This window comes from Macrobrachium nipponense, chromosome 30, assembly GCF_015104395.2.
Source record: "Macrobrachium nipponense isolate FS-2020 chromosome 30, ASM1510439v2, whole genome shotgun sequence".
In the NCBI taxonomy this organism is placed as follows: domain Eukaryota; kingdom Metazoa; phylum Arthropoda; class Malacostraca; order Decapoda; family Palaemonidae; genus Macrobrachium; species Macrobrachium nipponense.
Genome location: NC_087218.1, coordinates 15,293,608 through 15,314,573, shown reverse-complemented (window position 1 = coordinate 15,314,573; position 20,966 = coordinate 15,293,608). Strand labels below are relative to the sequence as shown.

The window sequence follows — 20,966 nt, the reverse complement described above, 5'->3', positions numbered from 1 at the left end:
CTTCCCATGCACTCTTTAGCCACTCGTCTTCACTGGTTTTCAGATATTGCGCCAGTACTCTGTTCTCGATGTTGACGCAGTCCTCTATACTTAGTAGTCCTCTCCCTCCTTCCTTTCGTGTTATGTATAGTCTGTCCGTATTTGCTCTTGGGTGTAGTGCTTTGTGTATTGTCATATGTTTCCTGGTTTTCTGATCTATGCTGCGGAGTTCTGCCTTCGTCCAATTCATTATTCCTGCGCTGTATCTGATTACTAGCACTGCCCATGTGTTTATGGCTTTTATCATATTTCCGCCGTTGAGTTTTGACTTGAGTATCGCCTTGAGTCTCTGCATGTATTCTTTCCTGATCGTGTCCTTCATCTCTTGGTGTTTTATATCCCCGCCTTCCATTATTCCCAGGTATTTGTATCCAGTTCTCATCTATGTATTTAGATGTTGCTACCCATTCTGCGTAGCTTTAATTCCCTTCATTTGTCTTGCTTACTTTGCCCTTTTGTATGTTGACTAAGGCACATTTTTCTATTCCAAACTCCATCCTGATGTCCCCAGATACAATCCTTACAGTCTGGATTAGGGATTTAATTCCCTTGATGCTCTTACCATACAGCTTGATGTCGTCCATGAACAGCAGATGGTTAATTCTGTTGCCTCTTTTCTTGAGTTGGTACCCGGCATCCATCTTCTGTAGTACTTTTGTCATGGGAATCATGGCTACTACGAAGAGTAGTGGGGACAGTGAGTCTCCCTGGAAGATTCCTCTCCTGATATTAACCTCTGCTAGTCTTATTCCAGAGCTTGTAAGTATTGTATTCCAGTTGCGTATTGTAATTTTTAGGAAGCTGATGGTGTTTTCCTCTGCCCCATATATTTTCAGGCATTCTATTAGCCATGTGTGTGGTATCATGTCGAAGGGTTTCTTATAGTCTATCCATGCCATGCTTAGGTTGGTTTTCCTTCTCCTACTGTTCTTCATTACCATTTTGTCTATCAGGAGCTGGTCTTTTGTGCCCCTACACTTCCTTCTGCAGCCTTTCTGTTGGTGGGGGATGGGTTTGTCTCCTCTAGGTAGTTGTATAGCCTTTCACTGATGATACCTGTTAGTAGCTTCCACATTATTGGTAGGCATGTGATAGGCCTGTAGTTACTGGCTATATTTTTCCCTTACTCTTGTCTTTTTGTACTAAGGATGTCCTTCCTGTGGTCATCCATTTGGGTGCATGGTGATTTGAGATACAATGCTGGAGTTGTTCTGCTATTCGTGGGTGTAGGGCCTTGAAGTTTTTAAGCCAGTATCCATGGACTTCATCGGACCTGGGCTTTCCAGTTTGCTTTGCATTTTTGTTTAGTTGGTGTCTGACTGTGTCTGCCGTGATCTCTGTGAATCTTTGTTTTATTCTCCCTGTTTCTTCTTCCTTGACTTCCTGGAGCCATGTTGCATGTTTGTTGTGTGATACCGGATTGCTCCATATGTTTTCCCAGAGTCTCTAACTTGGTTCGGCTTCAGGAATTTCTTGATGTTGGTCTTCCCCTTTTAGTTGGCTGTATAGTCTTTTCTGGTTAGTTCCGAATAGTTTGTTCTGTTGGTATCCCTTATTCCTGTTTATGTACCGTTGGATCTTATGTGCTTTGGCCTTAAGCCTCTGTTTTACATCTTCTATTGTGTTTATTATTATTATTATTATTATTATTATTATTATTATTATTATTATTATTATTATTATTATTATTATTATCTCTCACAGTCAATTGAAAAGGCATCCCATCGCTGAATTGAGCATCAAGAACTTTTTCCAAGTTTATCCGTAACCGGGATGATGTAGGAAACTCAGAAAAAAAACTTGAATTAAATTGTGGTTCTTGAATAAATATTACTGATAAATATTTTACTAACTGAAGGTTCTATTAAGTAAAAGGAAACTATAATGAATGAATAAGAAAAATTATATTCATAACGATTATTATTAGTCATCAAATATATATTTTTCCTTTCCTAGGATTCCCCTTCAACAAACACAAGCGCTTCTTTCAAGGTGAGTGAGTTCATAATTTTGTGGTCACCTTTTGACATCCACCTGACTCATACACGGACCTTGAAATGACCAACATCGTGATCTTATTTCTGGGTGTTTATCAGAAGGGGAACTGTTGTTTTGATTAAGCTGACCTTGTGTCAGCACGGGCTCTTGCTCACCGAGCAGCCCGTAAGAACTGTAGCGGTCACCTTTAAGTTTTAAATTCTGAATCACAGATGAACCCCTCGTGCAGAACGCTCCAAGGCCGAGGTTTCCCGTTGGACAAGTGAACTTCGCGCTCGGCTACCAATCTGGTGGTCCGAGTTCGATTCTCGGCTCAGCCAACGCGAAATCAGAGGAATTTATTTCTGGTGATAGAAATTCACTTCTCGATGTAGTGTGGTCCGGATCCCACAATAAGCTGTAGGTCCCGTTGCTAGGTCACCAAATGGTTCGTAGCCACGTAAAAATATCTAATCCTTTGGGCCAGCCCTAGGAGAGCTGTTCATCAGCTCAGTGGTCTGGTTAAACTAAGATATACTTAACTCCAAGACCTACACTTGTGCAACCTTTCTTTCCATTTCTATAAGCTTTGGTACTTCCTGAATCTTTGAGATCTATTCCAGCACCAATTCCAAGTAGCGCTTTTACTCAAAACTACCAAAACAGTCCACTTATACCACACATCCTCAGAGTGCCCTGTTCCATCCTTGTGCTTCTCCCAGTCATTTATTGTATCTCCATATCCATCACTCTTTCAATCCCTTTTTCTCTATATGTACTACAAAAACTGTTCCTCTCAGAAGCTTACATATTTTTTATGCAGTCACCATACACACATCTTGTCCATAATGGAGAGTTAGTTCAAAAACTGCTATTTTCTTCCTTTTCTCAAAATTGTCCAGCCATAATGTTTAAAAGACGTGTTTTTCATTCATTTTTTTATCACAGTAGATTTATGGGGCTGCTTGCAATAATTATAATTTCTGGTAAATTAGACACTGAGGTCCCTGAGTCTCAGAGATGTGCTTTTATAAAGAAAATAGAATTAAATAGAATGAAGCAGAACAGACACTTAGCATAATTTCATAAAGGTCTTCGTCGACATTTATTCCTAAACAAAAACCTCCAACTGGAGGGACAAGTTGGAAAGGAAATTAGCAACGCTTGTAATATTGAACGACACGGAAGGACGACTTGACTGGTCGGTTACGCAGCGGAATCCGGCCGGCTTTGCAACGGTAATAGCCAGCGAGATGTAGAGGGTAAAAGCTATTAAAGAAAAATAGAAGTGAAATTTCTCTCTATAAATTCCATCCAGTACCAGGAATTAGCCCAAGTCCCACCACAGGATTTTGTGGATGGTTTTCCTCCTTGTGGATATATAATGAAATCTGTAGGGGGGAGGGGGGGGGGAGGATGAGGGACGTATGGTGGGAGGTTAATGTCAAGGAAATGTAGAGGTGGGGGTCGGGTGGGGTTCGTGTTGACGTTAACATATGGCATTAGAAAAAAGTTTTGCATAAGAATCCTTCGAACGTGATTCTTGGCAATCTGAAGGATAGAAATTACTTTGTAAGGATGTTTGCCAACCTCATTATGCACCGTTCTAAAGCTCAATTGGAAGCTAAGCGCTTTTAAATTTTGAAAGAATGTCATTCCTCTTTCTCTGCGTACTCTTAAGTGTGTTAGTTTTTTCCTCGTGTTTTACTGGTAAGCCAAGTGTGAATTTCCCAGGCAGTAATCAAAGAAATACAACAGAAGGGCTTTAGCTTTTACTTTAGACTTGACTTATAAATAAATATATATATATATATATATATATATATATATATATATATATATATATATAATATATATATATATGTGTGTGTGTGTGTGTGTGTGTGTATGAGAGAGAGAGAGAGAGAGAGAGATCACAGAATTATTCCAATTAAAATTATTATTATGGAATAAATTATCCCAACGTCCCTTCTAGAACAAAGTGTCAATTAATTTTGGCTATCACCATCCGCCACCCCATTGTATGGCGGCCGGTAATTGGTGTATATGCCTATTACGGTGACGTTTAAATCGCTGTCATAAATGAATCAACCTTCTATTCGTGTATTTTTCTCTCGGCTAAACAACTCTTCCAGGGTACCGTTACACCCGTTGAATGTAAAATTGATTCTAGATTTATCCGGTATCGTATGATTCAAGTTAGCGGAAATGAAGCAGTCAGTTGAAGATGGCCGATATAGACTACAATTTAGGGTGCATCAGTGTTACACACGAGTTTCCAAACTTAGCACCTGCATAGTCAACTGGGGCTGTTTGATCTGGGTAGGTCTAGATTTCTGGTGTCAGTCATATGCACTCTGGCTACAGCATACAGCAGCGGTGGTCTCTCGATCAGTGCAGTTGAGCGAGACATGGGTTGGTACCCACCGGTGTATCCTGAACTCATCTTACGGGCTGCTCTCTAGACGAGCAACAGCAGCCAGTGCTAGCGTAAAGCCGGTTAAATCTAGAACAACAAAATAGCTGTCGTAAGAGTTTGTGGGGCGTAGGATGGGTGATTGCAGTCTCATTCCAGATTGGAATTCTCAGAACGGAAGGAAGGCACCCTCTGAAACGGCTCCCCTCCCAATTCACGTTACCCCTGAAATCGGATTAAACAGGCTTTCGGAATCTGGTATGATTTTTTATGCCTCACAATGAAGACCGAGAGGCCAAAAGAGTAAGTAAAAGGGTCTTGGTTTCGAACTTTACGTTATGATTATCATTTACGGAAGTGGTTGGTCCCGATCATCGAAATCGAGAAATGTAGATTGAGTAGTATAGGTCTTGATTCTCGTATAGGCAAAGGGAAAACTTCATGCGTGATTTTTGGAAAGTTTTTATTTTTCAAAATACTCGGCTCATCGAGGGATGCGTAGCAGGTGGCACCCGTGGTTATTTCCTCCCGGTCGGCATTTCTCTATTCCTAGTGCGTTCGGTCGGTACCTTCTTCGATATGGTACGAAATTTAGGAAAGACGCATTGCGAGCATCCCAGTGTAAGTGCCGGGTCATCAATGGACAGGGCATAACAACTGGTAGACGACATTCGTCTTTCTAAGGGTGTCGCGCCTTGGCATGGCTGGATAATTTCTCATCATGAGGCTCAACTTCTTTAGGGGTGGCTAGGGCGCTCCGTTAGACCTTCATTGTCTATGGAATACGAAAATGAAGAATAAGAAAGGCTTTCCGAATATAGTATTATGTCGATGAAATTCAACTTTTAACGCTCGGGGCTCGCACTTCGGCCATTGAGACTTAGGCCTAGGTTGGTATCATTGGTTTACACTGTCCTTATTATGCGTTGGCAATTCTGGGAGACAAGGACACCAAGTGGGATTTTCCCCGTCGGTACTTCTCTCTTGAGCCGCTGAGCGTAGAAAAAGCATGCTGCATTCTTCGAAAGTTTGTGATGAAAGGTTAACTTCGTCGCCCGCCCTGACAAAGGTATTGCTGGTGTATCTGAAGTCTATACGTAAGTAAATTTGGGAAGAGGACACCCAGTGAGGATCCAGCAACAATGTCATCTTTTCGCTTACTCGGTGAGTAAGCCTACAAACTACTTTCTTGTTCTTGTTGGGGGGGGGGGGGGGTGGCGCTTACGAAAGGCCTATGGAAGAGCCTGGAAAGGTCTGAAAAAGGTGTTCCGTATTGAGTTTAAGATACTGGAATTTTAGGATAGTGTCTCAGCTACAGTTTTATTGATCCCGTGATGCCATAATCGCTTTATTCAAATGAGAGAACAAGCACAAAAAGCCACTAGTCTGCAAAGCAAGCTTCAACAAAACAGAATGCCCGTCAAAAGAGAAAACAGAGAGACATATGATTACGTACTATATATATAAAAGTTCTTGACGTTTGATGTTGATCTGTGTCCTTGTGATCGATTTCACTCCTGACCTACTCAACAATACCATTAGCTCTGCCGGACATTACTGTTCATGGCGTGGTAATGTTCCGTATATGCAGGATCCATACAGAGTCTCTTATGGATCCTGCGTATATGATACATAAGCTAAAGCTACGCACACTAGGTCTAAATTAGGCCGTGTCAATGTTAAAAGCTGCGTGTATTGTTACAGCTCTGGAGTAGTATCGTTCTCAAGGCCGTCTAGATCAACGACCCAGCGTTAAGTAACATTCTTACGGCGATGTCACACAATCGTCTTCAAGTCTCGGTTAATGCCGAGTTGGAGGACGACGAGCAACTTTATTGGCCCACACGTGAGGCTCACGTGACGGCTGAGTGTGAGAAAGTTGTCGTACCAAACCAGGAATGGCTGCTCGGCCTTCCGGTTCCTTAGCAGCAGCAAGCAAGCAAGCAAGCAAGCAAGCAAACAATGAGTTAAACAGGAAAAAATAAGACGGCATTCTTGCTGCCAATGCAATCTTCGAGGTCTCTTGCAAGCAACTTTGTACTGAAGGGTTCTTAATATTTCTTGAGCGTCGTATACTACGGAGTGACAAATGTGATGCTAAACCTATTTTCTTACCCATCTTAATCTTAACCAACTATTATATATATATATATATATATATATATATATATATATATATATATATATATATATATAATATATCATATAGTTCGCCTTCCATCAGGCCTCTTCCAGGAACTTTATTGAAAAATATACTGAACATATGTTTACATTTGACTTCAAGACATACACGAAGCATAAACAAGTAAAAATGGTTAATGATGTTTACAACTGTTACAGGATAATATAAAATATAAATTGTCTATTACATAGTTCGTCTAACAGAAAAGGTTGACAGTCTAATGAAGCTAAATAGGTAATTGAGTGAATACCTAAGTCTATGTGTGTGTGTGTGTGTATATATATATATATATATATATATATATATATATATATATATATATATATATATATATATAAATTTAAATTCTAAAAGACTTGACAGAAAAATTCCAATGAGTCACTTGGCAGAACCTACTTAAATTATTAAGCATTTTAAGTGAATTATTTCCCAGCTACTGAAATGATTTTGCCTGCAATGAACTTTGGAGACGAGGGAAAAGTAATGGAACTTTTGTTGTTGTTAAATAGATGAATTTAACAATTTCCTTTTTGCTAATTTCTAAAATTAATTGTTCTTTAATTCACGTTTTTGTCACATTACTGTTTTTAGTTTTTGTCGTCATTCATTAGTCGATTTTTAAAAAATTGCTATAGATTTTTCGTTTCAGTAATTGTTGTCACTAAGAATGGTTCATGTATGTTATACAGTCGTTCATTTTTCGGTTTTAATGATATATAACTGTTTTTTTTTTTGTGCTAGAATCCATTTTTTTCTTTATATGGAGGTAGCAAGCAGTCGTTTATTTCTTTCAAATATGTTTTCGTTTCACATAGACGTCCATTTTTGTGAATCTGCGTAATAATAAATTCATGGTATTGTTTGTTTGTATGGTGTTTTTACGTTGCATGGAACCAGTGGTTATTCAGCAACGGGACCAACGGCTTTACGTGACTTCCGAACCACATCGAGAGTGAACTTCTATCACCAGAAATACACATCTCTCACTCCTCAATGGAATGGCCGAGAATCGAACCCGCGACCACCGAGGTGAGAAGCAAACACCAAACCAACTACGCCACTGAGGCGCTTAATTCATGGTATTCAGTACAATATTCAGTCTTCCCGATTATGTAAAACGATGCGTTTTTGTTCTTTGCATTAGCCTATTTTTTTCTGCTGTCATAGTCAAGTCTGTTTTCCTCTTTAAAAAAACCTGGACAGCAGGACCAACTGCAAGTATTTTACACCATTTAATGATTGGTTATCATAAGTTTCGTCTAATAGCCAGAGGATTTGATATGGGTATCACGCTTGACGTTTATTGAGGTCGTGACAAGTGAATAGTAATGTAAACCAAAAATAGGGACAATCAGTCACCAAAGTATATAAAAATAAAACCTTTTCTTCATTTTCAGTTGCGTGTGTGTGTGTGTGTGTGTGTATATATATATATATATATCTATATATATATATCTATATATATATATATATATATATACTATATATACTTTTGCGGACGAGTTTCTTGCACGCTCGATTTTTGGTTGAAGTTTCCTCAAATTAAAATACCTGAAAGGCCGCGATTACAAAAACGCGATGCATTAGCCTAATCTGAAAATTGGCGCCACTAGGCCGGACGAGAATTGTGGACTCGATTTACCAGCCAAAGTCTGACACAGAAGCGATTTCGTAAACCCCTTACTATAGGCACCCCCTCGTCACCTCCGATAGGGGATGGGTCGGGTGAAGGGACTCATTTCTTTTATACAATCCAGTTTGAGTCGCTAGGAAAAAGTGTACACATCTGCGAGGAAGAGACGATAGAAATTAACCTGCTCTCACGCGTTATTTTTTTTATAGATTTTACGTATACTCAACATTTGCCACCGTCAGCTGACGGTCAAGTGACATTCACACCTGATAATCCGTAATCGAGGGTTTTTTTTTTCTGACAGTGAATTTAGAACAGGCAGTTGAGCGAGTAGCCCAATGAGAGGTTATACAATTCTTGAAATTCTGCTTCCGAGTGATCGCTATTCGTTATTAGTGAAGACGGCCGCCATCGAGTGGGTGCTTGGACGATTTGACCAAACTGGCTTCGACTTCGGCTTCGGCTTCGGCTTCGGGTAGACCGGAAAGGATGCAGTAACTAAACAGTGACGGGTCTCCTGTGACGTACCTACCCGTTTGCCTGGTCCGTTTCTCGCCGTATCTCAAGCAATTATGCAAGCTTGTCAACCAAGGTCGCCCGTGACTGATAACAGCCAGAGAAATTAATTCGTACTTACTTTCGTCAACTTTTGTTGTTTTAGATAAGACTATTAGTCTCACGAGGTCAGTAGATCACATTTCCAGACTCCCGGATGGATTTGTACCCAAACGAAAAAAAAGTAATAAAAAACGGAACAGGCTAAAGTTAAAGAAGTTGGACAGCCGGGTTGGAAAACGTGAAAGAGGTAATAATAAAAGTAAAAGACAGAAAGCAGTGCGCCTAGTGGCCGAAGGGAATCTGCCAAGAACCTGAATTGTGTGCAACTGAGCAAATGATTCAGAAAGGTAATTTTTTTTCTTTCCATGGGTGCCCCCGCATTGCGATCGTAACAATCGGATAATTGATTCATGCATATTAGTTGGCGTTGCAGCGACTATAGTCATCAACAAGGTATTAGAATTTCACAAGTAGAAGCACAAATGAGTGGGAAAATAATTTATACAAGCATTACAAGACCAAGTGGCTTCTCAGCGACTTTGGTCATCTAATAAGGGATCGTAGAAAGAAAAGAATATAGAATTTAGGCCAAAGGCCAAGCACTGTGACCTATGAGGTCATTCAGCGCTGAAACGGAAATTGACAGGATAAAGGTTTGAAAGGTGTAACAGGAGGAATATCTCGCAGTTGCTCTATATGAAACAATTGTTAGAGAGGATGGAAGGTCCGATGGAAGAAAGAGAACATGGACGGAGGTACAGTAAAAGGAATGAAAGAGGTGGCAGCTAGGTGCCGAAGGGACGCTGCAAAGACCCCTTGGTAATGCCTACGGTGCACTACATGAGGTGCACTGACGGCACTAACTCCCTACTGGGGCACAGAATTCACAAGTAGAAGCATGAATAAGTGAAGACATAATATGAGAAATACAAAGCTTAACCATTGGCGTTGCACATAAAAATACAAACAAATAATTTTAATAACTATTTTTTCTTTAATTATTGCTGTAAACGGCTCCTTCAAAGAATTATTTTTATGGAAAATGAGACAAAATAGCGTGTTATGTTCACGCATTCATCACTGCCGGAATAATTGTGGATGAATGAAATAATGACAGAACCTGGACATACAGATATTGTAACCAGCAATTCAATCAATGTTTTTTTCTTGATAAAACACAAAATTTTGATAGGGGGTCCACCCAACATTTTATAATATATATCATATTATATATATCTATATATATGTATATATAATATAATTTATAATTTTAAATTAGTTTGTGTGTGTGTGTGGTATTTATATATATATATGTGTGTGTGTGTGTGTGTGTTGTGTGTGTGTAACTGAATCACGAAAGTTTGGAACGTGATAAATCCATAAATAAAAATATAAGCCACGAAGGAAAGATAAATAAGGGAGTTTATGCAAGATCTTTCGACTTGACGTCCTTTACTTAGCAGACAAACTGACTTACGTGAGAAATTGAGAGTACAGGAAAGGTCGTATAAGTGACAGATAGGGATTATAAGAAGATTAGGACCTAGAATCCAATACACCTGGAGAACGAGTAACCTTTCCAAACAAGCATAAACATGGGTACAATTTAAGAACAAAAAGATTAAGTCTAACTGCTCAGACACAGGGACAAGACAATTAAAGGATTATACAGAGCGGCAGACCACATTCAGGTCTTTTGGTAAACAAAAACTTATTCACAAAGCATATTAAACATACATATACAAAGAAAAAAAATCTCTAAGGCAACTAATTTGTATTTAAGTATGTAATTATATCTTTGAGGTCATCTTAAACATGTTACAAATACAAGGGTCTAAATGAAACAGGCCACGACAAATATTAAAATTACAATGGGAAGTAAGTTGTATTATGGCAAATTCTAAAAGATTTCTTGATAACACATCTTTTGATCTTGCAATTACTGAACTACCAATACAATTTATCTGGAGGTTGTTTTCACTTAAACGAATGAATATTGCATTAGATGTTTGCTCAGTTTTGACAGAATACTTATGCTGTTTTAATCTTACTTCTAAGCCCTTACTTGACTGTCCGAGATAAAAGGAGGGGCAGTCCATACATGGAATTTTATATATTATGTTGTTGCTTTGTATTTGTATGTATAATATGCTTTGTGAATAAGTTTTTGTTTAACAAAAGAACTGGATGTTGTCTACCGCTCTGCATAATCCTTTAATTGTCTTGTCCCTGTGTCTGAGCAGTTGGACTTAATCTTAAATTGTACCCATGTTTATGCTTGTTTAGAAAGATTACTCATTCTCCAGGTGTGCTGGATTCTAGGTACTAATCTTCTTATAATCCTTATCTGTCTCTTATACGACCTTTCCTGTACTCTCAATTTCTCATGTAAGTCAGTTTGTCTTCTAAGTAAAGGACATTGAATCGAAAGATCTTGCGGAACTCCGTTGTTTATCTTTCCTTCGTGGCTTATACTTATATATATATATATATATATATATATATATATATAATATATATATATATATATATATATATATATATATATATATATAGATATATATATATATGTATATGTATATATATATATATATATATATATTATATATATATATATATATATATATATATATATATATATATATATATATATATATATATATATATGTATGTATAGTGTAATATATTTCCTCCAACATTAGCATTTTGCAGTATTTAAGTAGAAATTATGAAATGGACAGCAATTGCCTGTTCTATACAGACTCCATTAAGATAATTGGTTATTTTATTCGTAAAATTTGTTTTTCTCATAGATTTTCAATTTTTTCCATTTTTATATTTCTCATTTATATTGTTATCTAAATCTTTAATATAATTCATTTTGTCATAATTTTTCAAGGAGGCTCCGTGACGTGCCCAGTTGGCCCCCTCCTGGATCAGCCAGTGACTGGAATTGATTTGTGTTATACGGTGAGCCTTATTCTCGCTACCATGCCAAATTGTGAGACTATTTTTTACTTAATTGAACGCCTCCTCTTTGGTTTGTAAACAAAAATAGCTTGTATTAAACAAAAGCTTTCTTTCATAATTACTTAGGATGGCAGGAAACACATGAGTTTGAATTAAGACTACGAAAAGGTAGAAATGCACGTTGATTATCTTATCTAACTCGAAGCCTTGTTTGTAGCTACAGCAAGTGCGTAGCTCTATACGACGGACTGGATATGAAGATATTTTCTTCTGAACGTTTTATAACCTTTTGTCACTCGCGTCTAGGAAAAGTAGATTTGTCTCTTTAAGAATTCAGTTAATTACCACATAATAGTCTTTCACTCGTAGTTTTGGTCATAAAGTTCGAGGAGGAAAAGAGGGCAAAATTCCATCGTATTCGCAAAATATTACTTGAGTACATCTTAATTAGTACCCACATGACTGGAGGCTGGAGCATCATGCTCTCAAGCGACATTGTAGTATTAATGGCGATTTTTATTCTGATTCGTCATTTTTCCTTCATCAGTTAAAAGCTTAGCTCGGGTTGGCTGGTGTGAATGTTCATATCGAAGGTACTCTACGTGTAGCCTTTCGTTTTGACACGCGATATGAGACGCACTTGTTAGGTTAAGCGGTGGAATTTATCACAGTTGGCCAAAAAATGACTCTTAACGGTGGAGGATTTCGTTCAAACCTGATAAATGCCTTATATGTAGTAATTAGTTATTTTTCTATTTGCCGTAGGCTGTTGCCAGCAGTTCAAGGGGGATGCTGAGAAACTTTAATTGGTGTCCGTTGGTGGAGGAGGTAGGGTGGGAAGGGAGGGGCGAGGTTGGAGGGAGGGAAGGACGTTGGGGCATCCAGTATGTAAGTGTTATACGATCCTCAAAATTCAGTCCCTACTAGTAGAATCATTCTTGCGTATCTTATCTCTTGATGGCCGTGTAAAGAAATATGAAAATGTAACTAAATCAGAACAAAACGAAAGAAAAAAAATCCAGTCTACAGTATTTATGCTTTGGTACAAAGACATTGACTCATATTAGTGACAACTTTCAAATTTCAAGTGTGAAACTGTCATGACTTCTAAGAAACCGGAAGTCTTTGTTTCGATTCAAGACAGTTAAGATTTCCAAGCTTCAGGCTTACACGAAGAGCTCTTTAATCAAAAGGCGATTCTCATAAAGTTCACTCTTAATAAACCTATTAAACGCATTACAAAAGCCTATTACAGATTCAGCCAGACAGTTGCCCAAGAACTTGACCTTAAACTCAAGAATGGATGGAAGCTTCACCATGACACATTGTAACAATTACCCAAGTATCATTGTGAGGAAGAGGAGCCTCACACGCCATATTTTTATGCCCTGTTGCAGGGAGATTAACTTTTTTTTGGTAGATCTATAGTACTATTCCGCGGCGGCGTAGAATATATGGCAGTTGCGGTTTTCTATGCAGTTTTACCTCCTGAACAAGAATTTTAAGTAATATTTATTCGGACGACTGTAATTAACCACCAAGGGCCAGCTAAACACGGCGAAATACATTGGACACCCCAATCCCTAGCGGATGTCGTATCCGCGGTTACGTTCTTTGCAGTCCGTGCGGAACTATTGTTAAGAATTACTTTTTTTTTAACATAATTGAAATTACGGCCTGTTCATCACAGTGCAAGGTAAGAAAATACTGCTGCTTTGTTTTAGATAAATGGTTAGCCCCGACTGCAGTGTTTAGCGATACGGTTTGCGCATGAATATCCTTGTTGCATTATTATAAAAGTATTGCTTGGTAATTGAAGAGCAAAGCTCTATATGTTAAACATTTATGTTAATTACCTCTCCCACATTAATAATATCAGATATGTTGAATATACAGCACTTGTTGCGGACTACCATGATAAACGTCAAGCTTTAATCAGTACTTGACACCAATCAACCAGAAAAAGAGGTCTGTCAATAAATATCAAGTAAACAGAAGTTATCGTTATCACCAAGGAAAAAATCTAGAATAGATATAAGAAATAATGCTGAAACAGTTAAACAAACCGACAGTTTTAATTATTTGGGATGCACTGTCACACAAGTGATGGAAAATGCGAAAAATAGATCAAGAAGAGAATATCCATGGCAAAAGATGCATTTGGTAAGATCAAGAAATTAGTCACCAACTCGAAAATATCTATGAATCTAAGGAGGAGGTCTGTGAAATGTTTTGTTTGGTCTTTATTGTTGTATGGCTGTGAAACTTGGACATTAGAGGAAGGCAGACGAGGAGAGGTTACAGGCTACAGAAATGTGGTTTTGGAGAAGGATGGTAAATATATCATGGACAGAAAGGAAAACTAATGTGGAAATATTTAGAGAGAATAGGCGTTGAAAGAAGAGAGCTTTTGCCCTCAGTGAGAGGTAGACAAATGCCGTTTGCGGGTCACATAGTGAGAAGACAAGAACTACAGCATCTCTCTCTGGTAAAATCAATGGAAGGAGACCGAGAGGAAGACCTAGACATAAATATATGGATGGATTGGTGAGAATGACTGGAGGGAGAATGTCTGCAGCTCCGTTGCTGCAAAGAGCCGGAAATAGAGAGGAATGGCGAACCATGATTGCCGACGTCCTTGGGGATAGTATGGCACCTGGATGATAATGATAATGATGACCTCTCCCACCACAAAAATAAATGGCACAGGATATTGGTACGGCAGCCGTATCCCGATCGCAGTAGATATTGGTACGGCAGTGAATTGCGCATGCGTCAATTTCAGACATCCTGCCGTACAAATAACATAGTGTGGTGGGGGTACGGCAGATTCTGTCAGTGGTGCCGTATTGCGCTCCTGACTTGCTGTAGGTAAGGCAGTTAGCTGTATCCGTTTACCATGCAGTTTGCTAATCATACTGTATTATGTGACCAGAGTTCGGCTTTTAGGCGGGACAGTCCGCTTTTTTAACATCTGTACCCCTTTATTTAGTTAGCAAAATGCCACCCGCCCTTTTTGTTTTGCTTTTGTGAATTTTGTTCCGCTTTTTTGTGTTACATAAACAAAACTATCCCAATTTTAATGGAATAGTGCTGAAATTTTGTTTAATTTTGCCATTTCACCAGCTGGTAAATTCTATCGTCTTCTCCGACAGCTGCAATACCCAATGAAGTGAATTAAAAGAATATTGTAGTGTATAAAGGCGGCCCTTTGCAACTGCCGATGTCGGGCAGAATAAAGGGCCGAGAAAGTCACTAAAGGTACGATGGTAGTGTATATATATTTATATATAATCTTTGAATCTCCTCTTCGGAGTTCTTTTCAGGGCCGATTCGATTGTAAGGACAACGCCTTATCGCAATTTCCTCTGTATATGATTCTACAATCGCGTTGTCCTTACTTCCCTCCTCGAGAGCGTTCAGCGGGCTTTCCGCCAATGTATATATCTTATAAGATCATATTTTATGTACTTTTATATTCTAAGTTATATGTCTCACAAGAAACATAAATCGGCTCTCGCCGACCCACTTTTACTCTCTTGTGGGTCGGATACCACATTTCCCCCTGCAACATAATAAAGATCAGTACGCTTCTACCTGCCTCTTTGTTGACACCTCACAACTGGTGACCCAAGCGGTTTTGGCTCAACCATTAAGGGACTAACTACCGCTACTCACCTTCAGAGATCTTTAGCGGACTCACACGGCGCCTCAGTTTAGATCTCTGAAAGCTCCTACCGTGGAAAAAACCAACGCCTCTAACGGACTAAATACGGCATACCTTCCCAAGGTGTGTTCAGGTGTTCCTCAAACGGTTTGGCCCGCCATTTACGACCCCTGTCGACCGTTTTGTGAAAATGGACAATGGACGCAGACAGTTCCGCGCGAGAGACCCAGGTCTCCTCTGCCTCAACGACAGTCTCGCACACAGCTGCCACTCAAGCTGTCAAATTGCCCCCCTTCACAACAGCGAACCCAACTGCCTGGTTCATCCGAGCTGAAGGGCAATTCCGGGTTGCGGGACACACGGACAAGTTACTGCAGGCTGACCTCGTCATGTCAATCCTCCCGGCAGAGGTATTCGACCGAATAACCCCCTGGCTGACCGGTCGAGCACAGACCGAACCTGTCACACTCGACGAATTAAAGACAAGACTCGTGACAGCCTACTCCACGCCCATCACTGAGAAAGCCGCCTGGCCCTCGACCTAGTTACAAACCCGATGCAAGGCGCCGACCCACAGGATGCCTGGGACACAGTGATGGGCCTCCTCCACCTGCCCGAAGTAGGTCCCAATGGAAAGAAAAAGGAAATTTGCCTGAGCCGCGAAATATTCCTGCGGCAACTCGAGCCAGATGTCCGAGGACAGCTAATGGACGCATATACCCTCCCCGACGTCGAACTATTGGAGAAAGCTAAAAAGCTGACGCTGTCGAGCAAGGCTGGCCGCTCCCCGATCCTTCGTGTGCCTAGCTGCAGAGAAGGGAGAAGAAGAAGACAACCCAACACAAGAGATCGGCGCCATGACCCAGAGGAAGTCCTCCCACACGCAGCGGGGCGAAAACTCCTGGGGCCACTACCACCGGTGTTCAGAAGGCACTCCAAGAGATGTGAAAGCCCCTGCACCTTCCAGGAGCCAAAAAACAGTGACGGCAGACAGAACCAAAGTTGTCCGTGGCAGCGGCCTCGTCGGAACCACACGCCGTAGGGTTTTATGTCCGTGAAGCGATCTCCGGCCGGAGGATGCTGGTGGACACTGGGGCGATGCACTCAATATTCCCGCCGTCAGGAAAAGACTGCAGCTGCGGGCCTGACAACCCAACCGCCCTCGTCGCTGCAAATGGGACCCCCATCCATTCCTACGGCACGAAGTCCCTCGAGATATCCATCTTGGGGCGCAACTACGTCTGGCATTTCACCATCACAGACGTCAGGATTCCACTACTGGGGGCGGATTTCCTGGCGCATAACGGCCTCCTGGTTGACGTGGGTAGCAAACGCCTCCTCGACACGGGGACATGCCGTTCCCCCTCCTGCAGGAATTCCCCAAAGTTTTCAAACCGGAACTTCGTCAGGTGGCGGGAACACCGCCCAAGCACGGAATATTCCACCACATCACCACCACGGGGCCCCCGACGCACGCAAAGTTCCAATGACTCCCTCCGGGCCACCTTCAGGATGCAAAAAGGGCGTTCTCGGAAATGGAACGAATAGGTATCTGCTGGAAAGCATCAAGCCCTTGGGCGTCGCCCCTACACATGGTATGGAAGCCTGATGACACCTGGAGGCCCTGCGGAAGCTACAGGAGACTCAACCTCGCTACGATCCCCGGTCACTACCCCTTGCAAAACATGCAGGATTTGACTAGGGCCCTCCATGGAGCAAAAATCTTCACAAAAATGGACCTTTTAAAATCTTATTTTCAGGTTCCGGTGCATCCCGAGGATGTTCCCAAGACCGCCATCATCACGCCCTTCGGCTCCTACATCTTCCAATACTCCACTTTCGGCCTGAGAAACGCAGGGGCCACCTTCCAGCGCCTGATGGACAGCATCCTGGGGGACCTGCCCTTCTGCGTCTGCTATGTTGACGATATTTTAATCTTTTCCAGGTCCCCAGAGGAGCACCTACACCATGTCCGAGCGTTTCTGAAACGCCTGCAGGAAAACGGGCTGGTCGTCCGATTCGACAAGTGCACCTTCGGTGCCGAGAGGGTGGACTTCCTCGGACACGAGATCTCCGCAGCAGGCGTGCAGCCCATGGCCTCGAAGGTGGACGCGGTGCAGAAGTTTCCGACCCCAACTACAGTCAAGGCTCTGCAAGAATTCATCGGGATGGTAAATTACTACCGCCGGTTCATCCCTGACATCACCCGCACCATGTCCCCTCTAACACAGGTCCTGAAGGGGAAACCAAAAAACCTGACGTGGGAAGCAGAACAAGCGCAGGCCTTCCACGACACGAAGATGGCCCTCGCCAGAGCCGCAACCTTGTCCCACCAGGACCCTACTGCGCCCTTACGCCTCACCACTGATGCCAGCAACTCGCCTGCGGGCCTGTCCTCGAGCAGGTGGTCCAGGGCGGGTCCCAGCCGCTTGCCTTCTACAGTAAAAAACTGTTGCCCGCCGAGACGAGATACAGCACATTCGACCGCGAGCTCCAGGTGGTGTACCAAGCAGTGCGCCACTTCCGCTACCTCCTCGAGGGCGCCCCCTTCACTATCAGGACAGACCACCGCCCCTTGGTGCATGCCTTCACCAAGGTGGGCGACGCCTGGTCAGCGAGACAACAGAGGCACCTGGCAGCCATCGCTGAGTTCGGCTGCACCATCCATTACGCATCTTTTTGAGCTGCAAACTTCATAAAGTCCATAAAGTTAGGGCTTTCTGAATTCCTGAGGTCCGCGTTTGAACCAACTGCGTCAGTTTGGGATTGGGAATCCGTTGAGGCCAATTGGGGGCTACCAGTGCAATGTGACCCTTGAACGTCCTGAGCTTGTTCAGGACTTTCAGAAGCAGATTAACTGGAGGAAAAAGGTAAATTCTCTCCCATACATTCCAATCTATAGCCATAGCGTCCGTAGTGTAGGCCAGAGGGTCCAGGTTGGGAGCCACATAACAAGGGAGTCTGTGGTTCGACTTTGTGGCAAAGAGATCCACCTGAAGTCCTGGTACCTGTTGACAGATCCATCTGAATGACTCCTTGTCCAGTGTCCACTCCGATTCTAGCGGGACGGATCGTGATAGGGCGTCTGCCACCACGTTCCTGACTCCTGCTAGGTGAGTGGCTGACAGGTGCCATTTGTTCTTGTCTGCTAAGGCAAGTAGGGCTATCATGACATGGTTCACGTGGCTCGATTTGGAGCCACCCCTGTTTATGCAGTGGACTACTACTGCACTGTCCAATACCAACTTGATATGAGACTTCTTGGCTGGTCGTAGCCTTTTCAGGGTGAGAAACACTGCCATAGCTTCCAGTACATGTGTAGCTCGTGGAATGTTAGAGACCAGGTTCCCTGTACCTTTTTGTACTGAGAGTACCCACCCCAGCCGCTTAAAGAGGCGTCTGTGTGGACTACTAGGGCCGGTGGAGGAAACTGCAAGGGCATTGTCTTTGACAGATTCTTGATTTCCGTCCAAGGGCGGAGTCTCTTGCGTAAGATCGCTGGGATGGGAGCCATTTTGTCCCGGGATCTCCGGTTTGCTTTTCACCAAACCCGGTTTATATCCTTTAGTTTGGCTTTCAGCAGGACGTCCGTTACCGATGCAAATTGGAGTGATCCTAGGATTCTTTCCTCGTTCCTCCGGGACGTCTGCTTGTTTTTGAGAAATTGCCTCGTGGCCTTGGCTATTTCTCTTCTCTTCAACGGCGGAATTGATAGAGTATGAGAGTTCAAGTCCCATTGGATTCCTAACCACTGGGAACATGACTCCGGTGTTAGCAGAGACTTGGTTTTGTTTATTTGGAATCCTAAATGTTCCAGAAACTGAATTACCTTGACCGTCGCCTTGTGGCATTCTTCGACAGTTGTGGCCCATACGAGCCAATCGTCCAGATATGCTACTAACATTATTCCCTGAGTTCTTAACTCCTGTACTACTGTTTCTGCCAACTTGGTGAATATTCTGGGCGCTATGTTGAGCCCGAATGGCATTACTCTGAAGGAGTAAGCCTTCTTTCCTAGTTCGAAGCCTAGGAATGGACGGAAGTGTCTTGCTAATGGGACATGATAGTAGGCATCTGTAAGATCTATAGAGGTGGTGACGGCACCACGGCGAAGTAAGGTCCGCACCTGCGAAACGGTCAGCATTCGAAACTTGTCGCAATGAATGAATGAGTTTAGATGGGACAAGTCTAGAATTATTCTTAATATGTTTGAGTCTTTCTTTGGCATGCTGAACAAGCGCCCTTGAAACTTTAAGTTTCTGACTCTTGATACTACCCTCTTTTGAAGAAATTCTTGGGTATACTCTACCAACTCCGCTGTTGGTTTCTGGTAAAAGGTGTTGGATGGAGGAGGACCTTGAAGCCAACTCCACCCCAGACCTTTGGTCACAATGCTCTATGCCCAATTGCTGAACCCCCACCGATGTCGGTAGAGGTACAGCCTCCCTCCTACCTGGGGGTTCTCACTGGCTTGCTGAGGGGCGACCACCTTGTGCTCCCAGAAAGCCCTTGCCCCGGTTGGTGGCTCTTCCGGCGCCCCGGTGACGGGAGGGACCTCTAACTCTGCTGCCCCTAGCGAACCTATTGAACGGCTGAAAAGACTGCGATTCATAGGTCACATTGAAGGCTGGAGAGACTGCATAAGAGGTCGAAGCCTGGGTTTGTGCTGGTTGGATCAACAGCACAAACTGCTGTTGCGGCTGTGCCTTGGATGTTGACAGTTGAGGTACTTGGGGTACCGGAACCGCCTGCATTAGAGTCTGTTGGGGAGCCTGGAAGGGCTGGAACTTCCTAGGTCTCTTTTTTGATTTGGGATTTGATCCAGTAGACTTGGGCTTGCGTTTAGGCACGAGTCCCCAACAAAGCTTCAGACTCTGGTTTACCCTAGCCGCTTCGAACAGAACCTCATTCACAGCGGTGGCGGGGAAGAGGTCCGTGCCCCATATGGATGAGGCGATCAATTTGTTTGGTTCATGGCGGATAGTAGCTTCCACCAGAACATGTTTCCGACAGTTACGCCGCGCTACCATAAAATCATACAAGTCGCACTGCATTGTATGCAGTGGAGACTTAGTCATGATTTTAAATAGCGTCTCTTGTCCATAGATAAGAGAAGCCATTTCGGTCATCGTTAGCGAACTGAGGGACCTGCTGAGCCTCATCCTAGCGTCGTACTCCGCTTGAATTAGGGCATCTGACAGTCTAGGCAACCTCTCGCTGAACAGCGTGTTACCGCAGTCCGGCTTGAGTTTGCCCACCGAAAAAGTGGCAGGAGCATCAGAGTAGAACTCCTCTGAACCGGGGAACAGAAGGGAAGTCGGCTCCGTCTCCCGGAGCATAGGCATAGGCTCGTCTTTCAGGACTGCCTGGGCTGTTGCCTCTGACACCTTTGAGATGAATGGCAACGGAGTGTCCTCATTTACCGTGAACATTGTAAATGGGCTCTTGAATGCTGTAACTTTTGTATTAACGCATTCCCATTCATCAAGGTTCCGGCGCCAAGCTTGTTGAGCTTGGTCCCGGG

The 20,966-nt window shown here is 42.5% G+C and overlaps 1 protein-coding gene across 1 annotated transcript in view; it reads left to right on the top strand.

Annotated features, from left to right (window-relative positions):
* The first annotated feature begins 4,381 nt into the window (after positions 1–4,381).
* Positions 4,382–20,966, top strand: part of LOC135202015 (uncharacterized) — a 159,866-nt gene continuing 143,281 nt past the window's right edge. The window contains exon 1 of the mRNA XM_064231291.1: positions 4,382–4,735. The gene's annotated coding sequence lies outside the window, so the exon portion shown is untranslated. The remainder of the gene's footprint in view (positions 4,736–20,966) is intronic.